Below are 11,898 nucleotides of genomic sequence, written 5' to 3' on the forward strand. Positions count from 1 at the left end.
TTTAAAATCATTTCATATGTGAAACACATCTACATGAAAGATTAGTTGAGATATAGATGATAGACTAAATGACTCCAACAGTCATCTAATAGGGAATACAGAAGTGAATGGAGGTCATGGAAGAGAACAATGTTTAGAGGGGTGATAGCTTAAAATTTTCCAGAATTTGAGAGAAGCCACATGTCCTGAAGTCAAAAGGGCACTTTCAACTCCAGAAAGGATAAATAAAAATAAATCATCTAGACCCATCATAATGAGGTAATGGAAGAGCAAGGATGAAGCAACAATCCTAAAGTGCACTGAGGTTCTGACTCCAGAGTGATAGAGACATTTTAGATCTTCATTAGGAGGGGGTTACATAGATGTATATATTTATCAAAACATATCCAATTATATACTTAAGAGCTATGCATTTCACTGGATACAATTTTATCTTACTTTATAAAGGGTATTGAGAGCAGGGTTGAGGGAATCCCCTGCTTTCCACTCAGAACTGTGGCTAAACTGAGCAGAGTTCTCATTGCTACAATAAATGTCAAGGACAGTAGAGCAATATCTTCAAGATGTTGAGGGAAAAATAACTGTTTACCTATCTTTCAAGAATGAAGGCAAAATAAAAATATTTTTAGTCATACAAATATTATTTTCAGATTCTCTCTAAAATAACATTTTTTTTAAGGATACACTTGAGTAAATTTTTTAAAAACATACCAGCTGGGCGCGGTGGCTCACGTCTGTAATCCCAGCACTTTGGGGCGCTGAGGCGGGCAGATCACGAGGTCAGGAGTTCAAGACCAGCCTGGCCAATATGGCGAAACCCCGTCTCTACTAAAAATACAAAAATTAGCCAGGCGTGGTGGCACACGCCTGTAGTCCCAGCTACTCGGGAGGCTGCAGCAGGAGAATCACTTGAACCCAGGAGGTGGAGTTTGCAGTGTGCTGAGACTGTGCCACTGCACTCCAGTTTGGGTGACAGAGCGAGACTCTATCTCAAAAAAAAAAAAGAAAGATATCACAGGAGATTATGGGCTATCAGAAACAAGTGACTATGTCAATTGGTAAAGTATATTGGTAAAATTAATTATTTGTTGACTGTAAAACTAAAAAAAGAGAAACCTCTTTTGGAGTGTTAAGAAAGGTAAAACTCGGGCCGGGTGTGGTGGCTCAAGCCTGTAATCCCAGCACTTTGGGAGGCCGAGATGGGCGGATCACAGGGTCGGGAGATCGAGACCATCCTGGCTAACATGGTGAAACCCCGTCTCTACTAAAAATACAAAAAATTAGCCGGGCGTGGCGGCGGGTGCCTGTAGTCCCAGCTGCTTGGGAGGCTGAGGCAGGAGAATGGCGTGAACCTGGGAGGTGGAGCTTGCAGTGAGCCGAGATCGTGCCACTTCACTCCAGCCTGGGAGACAGAGCAAGACTCCATCTCAAAAAAAAAAAAAAAAGAAAGAAAGGTAAAACTCACATTCTAAACAATAACAATATGAGGAAGGGAGTGTTGAGTGGTATTCAATGGATAAAGTATGCTAAAGTCATTGTGGTCTGTAGGAAATGAGACATATTGAATAACTGTTGGAAAAAAACGGACAGATAATTGTACATGTTAATATCTGAAAGGCTACCATTAAAAGAATAAAGCTTTTGACCAGGTGTGGTGGCTCACACCTGTAATCCCAGCACTTTGGGAGGCCAAGGCAGGTGGATCACTTGAGGTCAGGAGTTCAAGACCAGCCTGGCCAACACAGTGAAACCCTGTTTCTACTAAAAAAATACAAAAATTAGCTGGTCGTGGTGGTGCGCGCCTGTAATCCCAGCTACTCAGGAGTCTGAGGCACAAAAATCCTTTGAACCCGGGAGGTGGAGGCTGCAGTGAGCCGAGATCACGCCACTGCACTCCAGCCTGGGTGACAGAACGAGACTCTGTCTCAAAATAAATAAATAAATAAATAAATAAAGCTTTCAAATGAGCAGAGGATAAAAGGAGGGAATATGTAAAATGTTACCAGTACAACAAAAGACAGAAAAGAAGAAAGGCAAAGGTAAACATAAGAGGATGGTAATCATAAAATAGAAGTTCAAATATTTTAGTAATCCTAATACATAAATCAAGATGAAAAAGTAAAAAGACTTACCATGCAAATATTGATCAAAAGAAAGCTCATGTAGCAATAATGTCAAAAAAATTAAAGTGAAAAACATAAATAGGGATGATGATAAAAGTCATAATCTACAACAAGGAAATAAAATTCAAGAACTGTATGTTCCTAACAATGTGGCCTTGAAATAAAGCAAAGACTGACAAAATTACAAAGAGAAATTTACAACCAGAAATTTTAGTGGGGGACTTCTGATTTTCATGTCATGCCTAAAAAGACCCTCCCCTCTGCCCAGTTATCAAGAGTTATCTTCATGCTTCCTCTGAACACCTTTACTTTATCTAGTTGCACAGTTGTCATGGATTATTTAGATTCTCTTGAGGAAGGAAAGTGCTTCATTCTCACCCTGGACCTGCAGTTGTGGTGTGGTTGTTCTTGGTTACTGGTGTCAGTTCTTTACCATTTGGCCTCCAGTTTGCATCTGCATGGTATTGAGCAGTGTAGATGAGTCATCTGACTCTCTTGTCACCTTGGACAAGAACAGCTTCCTTTCCTTTGCTTCCTATCAGAACACCCTCCAAGGAGTTACATTGCTATGGTTTGAATGTGTCCCTTCCAAAATTCAGATGTTGCTAATGTGATAGTCTTAAGTGTTGGGCCTTTAAGGAGTGATTAGGCCATGAGGGCTTTTTCTTCCTCAATGGGATTAAGGCCTTTATAAAATAGGCTTCATGCAGCATTCAGCTAACTTGCTCTCTTACCCATCTACCTTCTGCCATGTGAAGATACAGCAAGAAGGCTCTCATCAGACACGAAATTCTGATGTCTTGATTTTGGAATTCCCAGTCTCCAGAACTGTGAGAAAATAAATTTCTATTGTTTTTAAATTACCAAGTTTCAGGTATTCTGTTATAGCAGCACAAAATGGACTAAGACAATTTATTCCAGCACTATGTCCTTCCAATCAACCACAACCCAGATCTGCTGTATGGATCAAAGTTTTCAATGTAGATATTTTCATAGTTAATCCTTTCCCCCCATATTTTACAAATGTTTAATGGTAAATTTACTTATATTTGGTTGAAGGTTTCTTTTTGTTTGTTTGTTTTGGTTTGTCAATGATTTTATGAAAGTACTGGAGAATTTGTTGTAACCAGGATGCATCCATACCCAGAAGTCCATGATTCAGGGTCCTGGTAACTTATAACATTGTAATTTTTTCAAGAGGGTTGAGATAGTTAAAGATGTATGTGTGAGTGTGCACATGCTGTGTGTATACCTTTATCCTCTAACATGCTTTGACTATGGAGTAACAATTCATGATTTTTCTTCTCCTTGATTACTCTATGCAAGTGGAAGTACTCTGGTATGCTACCATATAAGGTGTATATTATATTTGTTTGCATTTACATAAAACATCCATATAAAACAGATCCAGAAAGCTCAGAGAACACCAAGGAGGATAAATGCCACAAAACTACACCAAAGTGGATTATTTTCAAACTACAGAAAATCAAAGATAAAGAAAAAATCCCAAAAGAAGCCAGAAGGAAAAAAATGCCTTTCCTCCAGAGTAGCAAAGATAAAATTACATTTGACTTCTCCTCGGAAACCATGCAAGCAAGAAGAGTATGCAGTAAATTAATTAAAATGCTGAGAGAAAAAGACACCAACCTAGAATTCTGTGCCTTGAGAAATTATCCTTCCAAAGTGAAAGAGAGGGACTTTCTCAGATAAACAGAAATTGAGGGAATTTGTTGCCAGTAGACCTGCCTTACAAGAAATATTAAAAGGAGTCCTTCAGAGAGAAGGAAAATGATATAGGTGAGAAATTCAGATATACATTGAAAAAAGAAGTACATTGAAGAAGGGATAAGTGAAGGTAAAGTAAAACTTGTTTTCTCATTCTTGATTATCAACAGATAATAGTTCAAAATAATAATAGCAATAATGTATTCAATTGTGTATGCCTATGTATGTCTATATGTATACACACACACATATATGCTTATGTATAAGTGAAATGAACTACAGCAATGATTAAAGGCATAGAAGGATAGAATTGGGATTTTTTTTTTGGAGGCAGGTTATCACTCTTTCACCTGAGCTGGAGTGCAATGGCTCAGTCATAGCTCACTACAGCCTCAATTTCCTCGGCTCAAGTGATCCTTCTGCCTCAGCCTCCCAAGTAGCTGGGACTACAGGTGTATCCCACCTTTCCTGGCTAATTTTTTAATTTTTTCTTGTAGAGACATGGTCTTGTCATGTTGCTCAGGCTGGTCTTGAACTGCTGGCCTCAAGTGATCCTCCTGCCATGGTCTCCCAAAGTGCTAGGATTACAGGTGTGTGTCACTGTTCCTGGCTAGGATTATTTAGCTATTATGAGGTACTCACACTACCCATGAAGTGGTATAGTATTATTTGAAAGTGGAATTGGATTAGTTATAAATGTATATTGCAAACTCTAGGGCAACCACGAACAAAGTAAAACAAGTACAGCTGATATGCCAAGAAAGGAGAAAAAATGGAATTACATAAAATGCTCAATTAAAAGAAAAGGCAGAAAAAAAGTGGAAGACAAAAATAGAAGCAAAGAACAAGGACACTAGTCAGGATTCTCCAGAGAAACAGAACAAATAGGATGTGTAGATATATAGATAGACAAATAGCTAGCTAGCTAGCTAACATTGATTATGAAAATTAGCTCATGTGATTATAGAGGCTGAGAGGTCCCATGATACGTCATTTGCAAACTGGAAGATCAGAGAAACTGGTAAAATAATTCAATCTGAGTCCAAAGGTCTGAGAAGCTGGTGGGCCACTGGTGGAAGCCCTGGAGTCCAAAGGCCAGAGAACCTAGAGTTCTAATGTTCAAGTACAGGAGAAGATGGGTGTCCTGCCTGGTTCCAGAAGAGAGAGCAAATTCTCCTTTCCTGTGCCTTTTTATTCTATCTGGGCCCTCAACAAATTGGATGGCACTAGCCAACATTGGTGAGGGCAGATCTTCCTTATTTAATTCACTGATTTAAATGCCCTTCTCTTCTGGAAACATCCTCAGAGACATACACAGAAATAATGCTTTGCCAATTATCTGGGTATCCCTTAGATCAGTCAACTTGACACCTAAAATTAGCCATCACAGACAATTGAAACAGTAACAAATTTAATAGATATGAATCCAACTGTATCAGCAATTTCTGAACATCAGTGGTCTAAATGCACCAATTAAAAGACTGTATCATAAAACAAGAACCAACTATGTATTATCTATAAGAAATGCACCTTAAATATGAAGACAGATAGATTAAAAATAAGTGGATGGAGAAAGATATATTATGCTAACATTAATCAAAAGAAAATGGAACTATGGAGGTGCTATGGACAGAGGAAAAATAAAACTAAAAAAATAAAAACTAAAGTGAGAGTAGCTATACTAATTTTAGACAGAGACCTCAGAGCAAGGCAAGTTATCAGGGATAAAGAGGAGCATTACAAAATGATAAAGGTGTCAATTCTACAAGAATACATAACAATCCTTAACTTATATGCACCTACCAACTGAGCATCAAAATGTACAAGGCAAAAACTTATAGAATTTCAAGGAGAAATAGAGGAACCCATTAATGTAGATTGAGACTCCAATACTCATCTAATAGAAATGGACAGGTCCACCAGACAGAAAATGAAAAGGACACAGTTGAACATAACAACACTGTTAATCAACTGGATATAATGGACATCTATAGACTACTTCATTCAACAGCAGTAGGATATACATTCTTCTCAAACTCACATGGAACGTTAAAGATACATCACATACTAAGCCATAAAACACACCCTATAATAGATTGCTCCCCAGCTCTTTAGTAATTAGAAGTAAAAGTTGCACATAGAGTAAGTTGGCAATTCAGAAATATATTTTAATCCATCATTTAGAGATAGAGTTTGTTTTAGTTGTTTGACAAAAAGAAGATAAGCAAGATGAACTGCATTTGGAGACAATAGTTAATTTCTTGTTGGCACATATAAAAATATACTTCCTTCTTTAGGACCTTTAATTTTTGAAATACTTTTGAATTTTGTTATATGTATGACTTATTTTTGTTTTAATCAGTCACAAATTTATTTTGGAAGTAGGTGATATTTTAAAACCTAAGCAAATCCAGCAATTTCACTCCTAGGTATATATACAACTGAAAAGTATACATCTGTTCAACAATATACATAAACTAGAATGTTTATAAAAACAATATTCAACCGGGCATGGTCAAATCCCAGCACTTTGGGAGGCCAAAGCCAGTGGATTGCTTCAGCCCAGGAGTTCGAGACCAGCCTGGGCAATATGGCAAAACCCCATTTCTACAAGAAACACAAAAGTTAGCCAGGCATGAGGCACATGCCTGTAGTTCCAGCTACTCAGGAGGCTGAGGTGGGAGGATCGCTTGAGCCCGGGAGGTTGAGGCTGCAGTGACCCAAGACCACGCTACTGCCACTGCACTCCACCCTGGGTGATAGAGCAAGACTCTGTCTAAAAACAAAACACAAAAAACAAAAAACAAAACACCCAAAAGACAATATTCATAATAGTCTTGTGCTACAGTAAGAAATATGTATTTGGTCTTTGTCCTTAGTTCCTACACAGAGCTTCTAAAAACCTTGAACTTTTCTGTGTGATAGGGGTTGTAGGAGTATCTTCTGTTATTCATAACATGCCCCTTTCAACCATAACTAAGTTTATGTTAATAAAGTGATTTTTGGTGGGAGCCCTAGACAGCTTCATGATGAGGGCTGGTTGCCAGAGCAACCAACCATATGATTACAGAATTGGAACTTTCAGCCGCACCCCCAGACTTCTGAGGAGGGGAGAGGAGCTGGAGATTAAGGTCCATCACCAATGGCCAATGACTTAATCAATCATATCTATGTAATGGAGCCTCTATAGAACCCCCTAAACAACAGGATTTGGAGAACTTCCAGGTTGGTGAACACATTGAAGTGCTGGTAGGGTGGTGTGTCTGGAGAGGGCATGGAATCTCCGTGCACCTGCTTCTTTCATACATTGCCCTATGCATCTCTTCCATATGGCTGTTCTTGAGTTGTATCCTTTATAATAAGCTGATAGTAGTCAGTAAAGTGATTTCCTGAGTACTGTGAGTTCTGGCAAATTATGGAACCTGAAAAGGACTGGGTGTTCTGGGAACCCCCAACTTTGTAGCCAAGTCAGACAGAAGCATGGGTAGCCTGGGCACATAATACTTGTGACTGGCATCTGAAGTAAGGGCAGTCTTATGGGACTGAGTGCTTAAACCTGCAGAATCCGACACTAACACTCTAAGTAGTGTCAGAATTGAATTGTAGGACACCCAGTTGGTGCCAGAGAATTGGAGAACTGGTTGGTGGTATGACAAGAGCCAACACATTTGGTGTCAGTAATGTTGTGAGTAAAAGTAGTTCAGAGCCCCAAACTGGAATCTACCTAAATGCCCATCTACAGTAAAACGGGTAAATAAATTGTACTATATTCACATAAGGAATTTAGCAGTGAGAATGCCATGAATGAAACTACATGGAATTACACAGGAGAATCTCATAATTACAATCTTCAATTTCAGCTAGACACAAGAAAATATATACTGTATAATTCCATTTATATAAAGGATAAACCCCAGCAAGACGAATCTATGCTGTTAGAGGTCAGGATAGTGGTTATTCTTGGGTGGGTAGTGACTGAGACGAGGCACAATATGGGGGCTTCTGGAGGTGCTGGGAATGTTCTGTTTCAGGCAGGGGTGTCCAGTCTTTTGGCTTCCCTGGGACATATTGAAAGAAGAAGAATTATCTTGGGCTACACATAAAATACACTAACAATAGCTTTTGAGAAGTGTCTGTTCATATATTTGCCCACTTTTTGATGGGGTTGTTTGATTTTTTCTTGTAAATTTGTTTAAGTTCTTTGTAGGTTCATTCTGGATATCAGCCCTTTGTCAAATGGGTAGATTGTAAAAATTTTCTCCCACTCTGTAGGTTGCCTTTTCACTCTGATGGTAGTTTCTTTTGCTGTGCAGAAGCTCTTTAGTTTAATTAGATTCCATTTGTCAATTTTGGCTTTTGTTGCCATTGCTTTTGGTGTTTTAGTCATGAAGTCCTTGCCCATGCCTATGGCCTGAATGGTATTGCCTAGGTTTTCTTCTAGGGTTTTTATGGTTTTAGGTCTGACAGTTAAGTCTTTAATCCATCTTGAATTAATTTTTGCATAAGGTGTAAGGAAGGGATCTAGTTTCAGCTTTCTACATATGGCTAGCCAGTTTTCCCAGCATCATTTATTAAATAGGGAATCCTTTCCCCATTTGTTGTTTTTGTCAGGTTTGTCAAAGATCAGATGGTTGTAGATGTGTGGTATTATTTCTGAGGGCTCTGTTCTGTTCCATTGGTCTATATCTCTGTTTTGGTACCAGTACCATGCTGTTTTGGTTACTGTAGCCTTGTAATATTGTTTGAAGTCAGGTAGCGTGATGCCTCCAGCTTTGTTCTTTTGGCTTAGGATTGACTTGGCAATGCGAGCTCTTTTTTGGTTCCATATGAACTTTAAAGTAGTTTTTTCCAATTCTGTGAAGAAAGTCATTGGTAGCTTGATGGGGATGGCATTGAATCTCTAAATTACCTTGGGCAGTATGGCCATTTTCACAATATTAATTCTTCCATGAGCATGGAATGTTCTTCCATTTGTTTGTGTCCTCTTTTATTTTGTTGAGCAGTGGTTTGTAGTTCTCCTTGAAAAGGTCCTTCACATCTCTTGCAAGTTGGATTCCTAGGTATTTTATTCTCTTTGAAGCAATTGTGAATGGGAGTTCACTCATGATTTGGCTCTCTGTCCGTTATTAGTGTAAAGGAATGCTTGTAATTTTTGCACATTGATTTTGTATCCTGAGACTTTGCTGAAGTTGCTTATCAGCTTAAGGAGATTTTGGGCTGAGACGATGGGATTCTCTAAATATACAATCATGTCATCTGCAAACAAGGACAATTTGACTTCCTCTTTTCCTAATGGAATACAGTTTTTTTCTTTCTCTTGCCTGATTGCCCTGGCCAGAACTTCCAACACTATGTTGAATAGGAGTGGTGAAAGAGGGCATCCCTGTCTTGTGCCAGTTTTCAAAAGGAATGCTTCCAGTTTTTGCTGATTCAGTATGATATTGGCTGTGGGTTTCTCATAAATAGCTCTTATTATTTTGAGATATGTCCCATCAATACCTAGTTTATTGAGAGTTTTTAGCATGAAGGGCTGTTGAATTTTGTTGAAGGCCTTTCTGCATCTATTGAGATAATCATGTAGTTTTTGCCTTTGGTTCTGTTTATATGCTGGATTACTTTATTGATTTGTGTATGTTGAACCAGCCTTGCATCCCAGGGATGAAGCCAACTTGATCATGGTGGATAAGCTTCTTGATGTGCTGCTGGATTCAGTTTGCCAGTATTTTATTGAGGATTTTTGCATCAGTGTTAATCAGGGATATTGGTCTAAAATTCTCCTTTTTTGTTGTGTCTCTGCCAGGCTTTGGTATCAAGATGATGTTGGCCTCATAAAGTGAGTTAGGGAGGATTCCCTCTTTTTCTATTGATTGGAATAGTTTCAGAAGGAATGGTACCAGGTCCTCTTTGTACCTCTGGTAGAATTTGGCTGTGAATCCATCTGGTCCTGGACTTTTTTTGGTTGGTAGGCTATTAATTATTGCCTCAATATCAGAATCTGTTATTGGTCTATTCAGAGATTCAACTTCTTCCTGGTTTAGTCTGGGGAGGGTGTATGTGTCCAGGAATTTATCCATTTCTTTTAGATTTTCTAATTCATTTGCATAGAGGTGTTTATAGTATTCTCTGATGGTAGGTAGTATTTCTGTGGGATCAGTGGTGATATCCCCTTTATCATTTTTTATTGCATCTATTTGATTCTTCTCTCTTTTCTTCTTTATTAGTCTTGCTAGTGGTCTATCAATTTTGTTGATCTTTTCAAAAAACCAGCTCCTGGATTCATTGATTTTTTGAAGGGTTTTTTATGTCTCTATCTCCTTCAGTTCTGCTCTGATCTTAGTTATTTCTTGCCCTCTGCTAGCTTTTGAATGTGTTTGCTCTTGCTACTCTAGTTCTTTTAATTGTGATGTTAGGGTGTCAATTTTAGATCTTTCCTGCTTTCTCTTGTGGGCATTTAGTGCTATAAATTTCCCTCACACAGTGCTTTAAATGTGTCCCAGAGATTCTGGTATGTTGTGTCCTTGTTCTTATTGGTTTCAAAGAAGATCTTTATTTCTGCCTTCATTTCATTATGTACCCAGTAGTCATTCAGGAGCAGGTTGTTCAGTTTCCATGTAGTTGAGCGGTTTTGAGTGAGTTTCTTAATCCTGAGTTCTAGTTTGATTGCACTGTGGTCTGAGAGACAGTTTGTTACAATTCCTGTTCTTTTACATTTGCTGAGGAGTGCTTTATTTGCAACTATGTGGTCAATTTTTGAATAAGTGTGATGTCGTGGTGAGAAGAATGTATATTCTGTTGATTTGGGGTGGAGAGTTCTGTAGATGTCTATCAGGACCACTTGGTGCAGAGCTGAGTTCAATTCCTGGATATCCTTGTTAACTTCTGTCTCGTTGATCTGTCTAATGTTGACAGTGGGGTGTTAATGGACACACTCTCTTATGGCAATGGGTAAGAGTTCAAAAGTACTGGCAGAAATTCCAATTTTTTTTAAATGTTTGCTTGGACATTTAAAATGTTTGTCACTTCTGCCTATATCCCATTGGCAAAAGCAAGTCATATAGCCAAGACTAACATCAATGAAAAAGGGAAGAGACTTGTCCTATTGGGAAAGAGGGGAGAGTGAATATTTGTTGAACATTAGTACAATCTAACATATACGCCCTATATGGTACTCTACAGTGTTACCTAATGTGTGAGCCAAAGATACAGAAACGTAAGAATCATTCCACTTTGGGAAGTATAGTGGACTGAGAACTTCCTGAGGGATCCTTCTACTGTGGAATAATTAGACCTTTGCTGGACTTAAGTATGTAAGGAAAATCTCCAATGGGGGTGGGGAGGAGTAGCAAAAATAAAAGTAAGCCGAAACCAGAGTGGAGAACAATAAGCCAGGCATGCACACACACAAAGGCCATTATCAGCATTTCCAGGGTTAAAGGGTGTGTGTGTGTGTGTGTGTGTGTGTGTGAGTCTGAGAGAGAAAGTCTGGGAGGAGAGCTGGGGATATAGAAAGCAAATTCAAGGCTCCAGGATTAAGCTGACAACCTTTGAAGGGGATAAAAGTGATCCCAGGTCATTAGTACCCCTGGATCTTTGTAGAATCACTTACAAATCCACTCTGGAGTAAAGACTGTTCAGTTTAGGCTTTCAAGTTTTCTATACACCAAAGGTCCAAATATGAGCTCAAAATCAAAGATTACAGAACACACACACACAAAGTTCATGAGGAATGAGAGCAGAAACAACAAAAAAACAGATTAAGACCCCAAGGACTTCAGACATTGAAATTTCACCTATAGAATATAGAATAACTATGTATGGAAGATGGAATCACAAAAATGAAGAATCAGTAAGAGACTAAAAAATGACAAAGTGGATTTAAAAAGAATCAATTAGAACTTTTAGAAATAAAAATATAGTTGTCTCCCATCCAAGTATTAACTCGCCCTGACCCTGCTTATTTTCCTAGATCAAACAAGTTTGGGTGCATTCAGGGTGATATGGCTGTAGACAAAATATAGTTGTTAAAAAAGTTATTGGATGAATTAAACTG

This window comes from Pongo abelii, chromosome 21 (genome assembly GCF_028885655.2).
Source record: "Pongo abelii isolate AG06213 chromosome 21, NHGRI_mPonAbe1-v2.0_pri, whole genome shotgun sequence".
NCBI lineage: Eukaryota > Metazoa > Chordata > Mammalia > Primates > Hominidae > Pongo > Pongo abelii.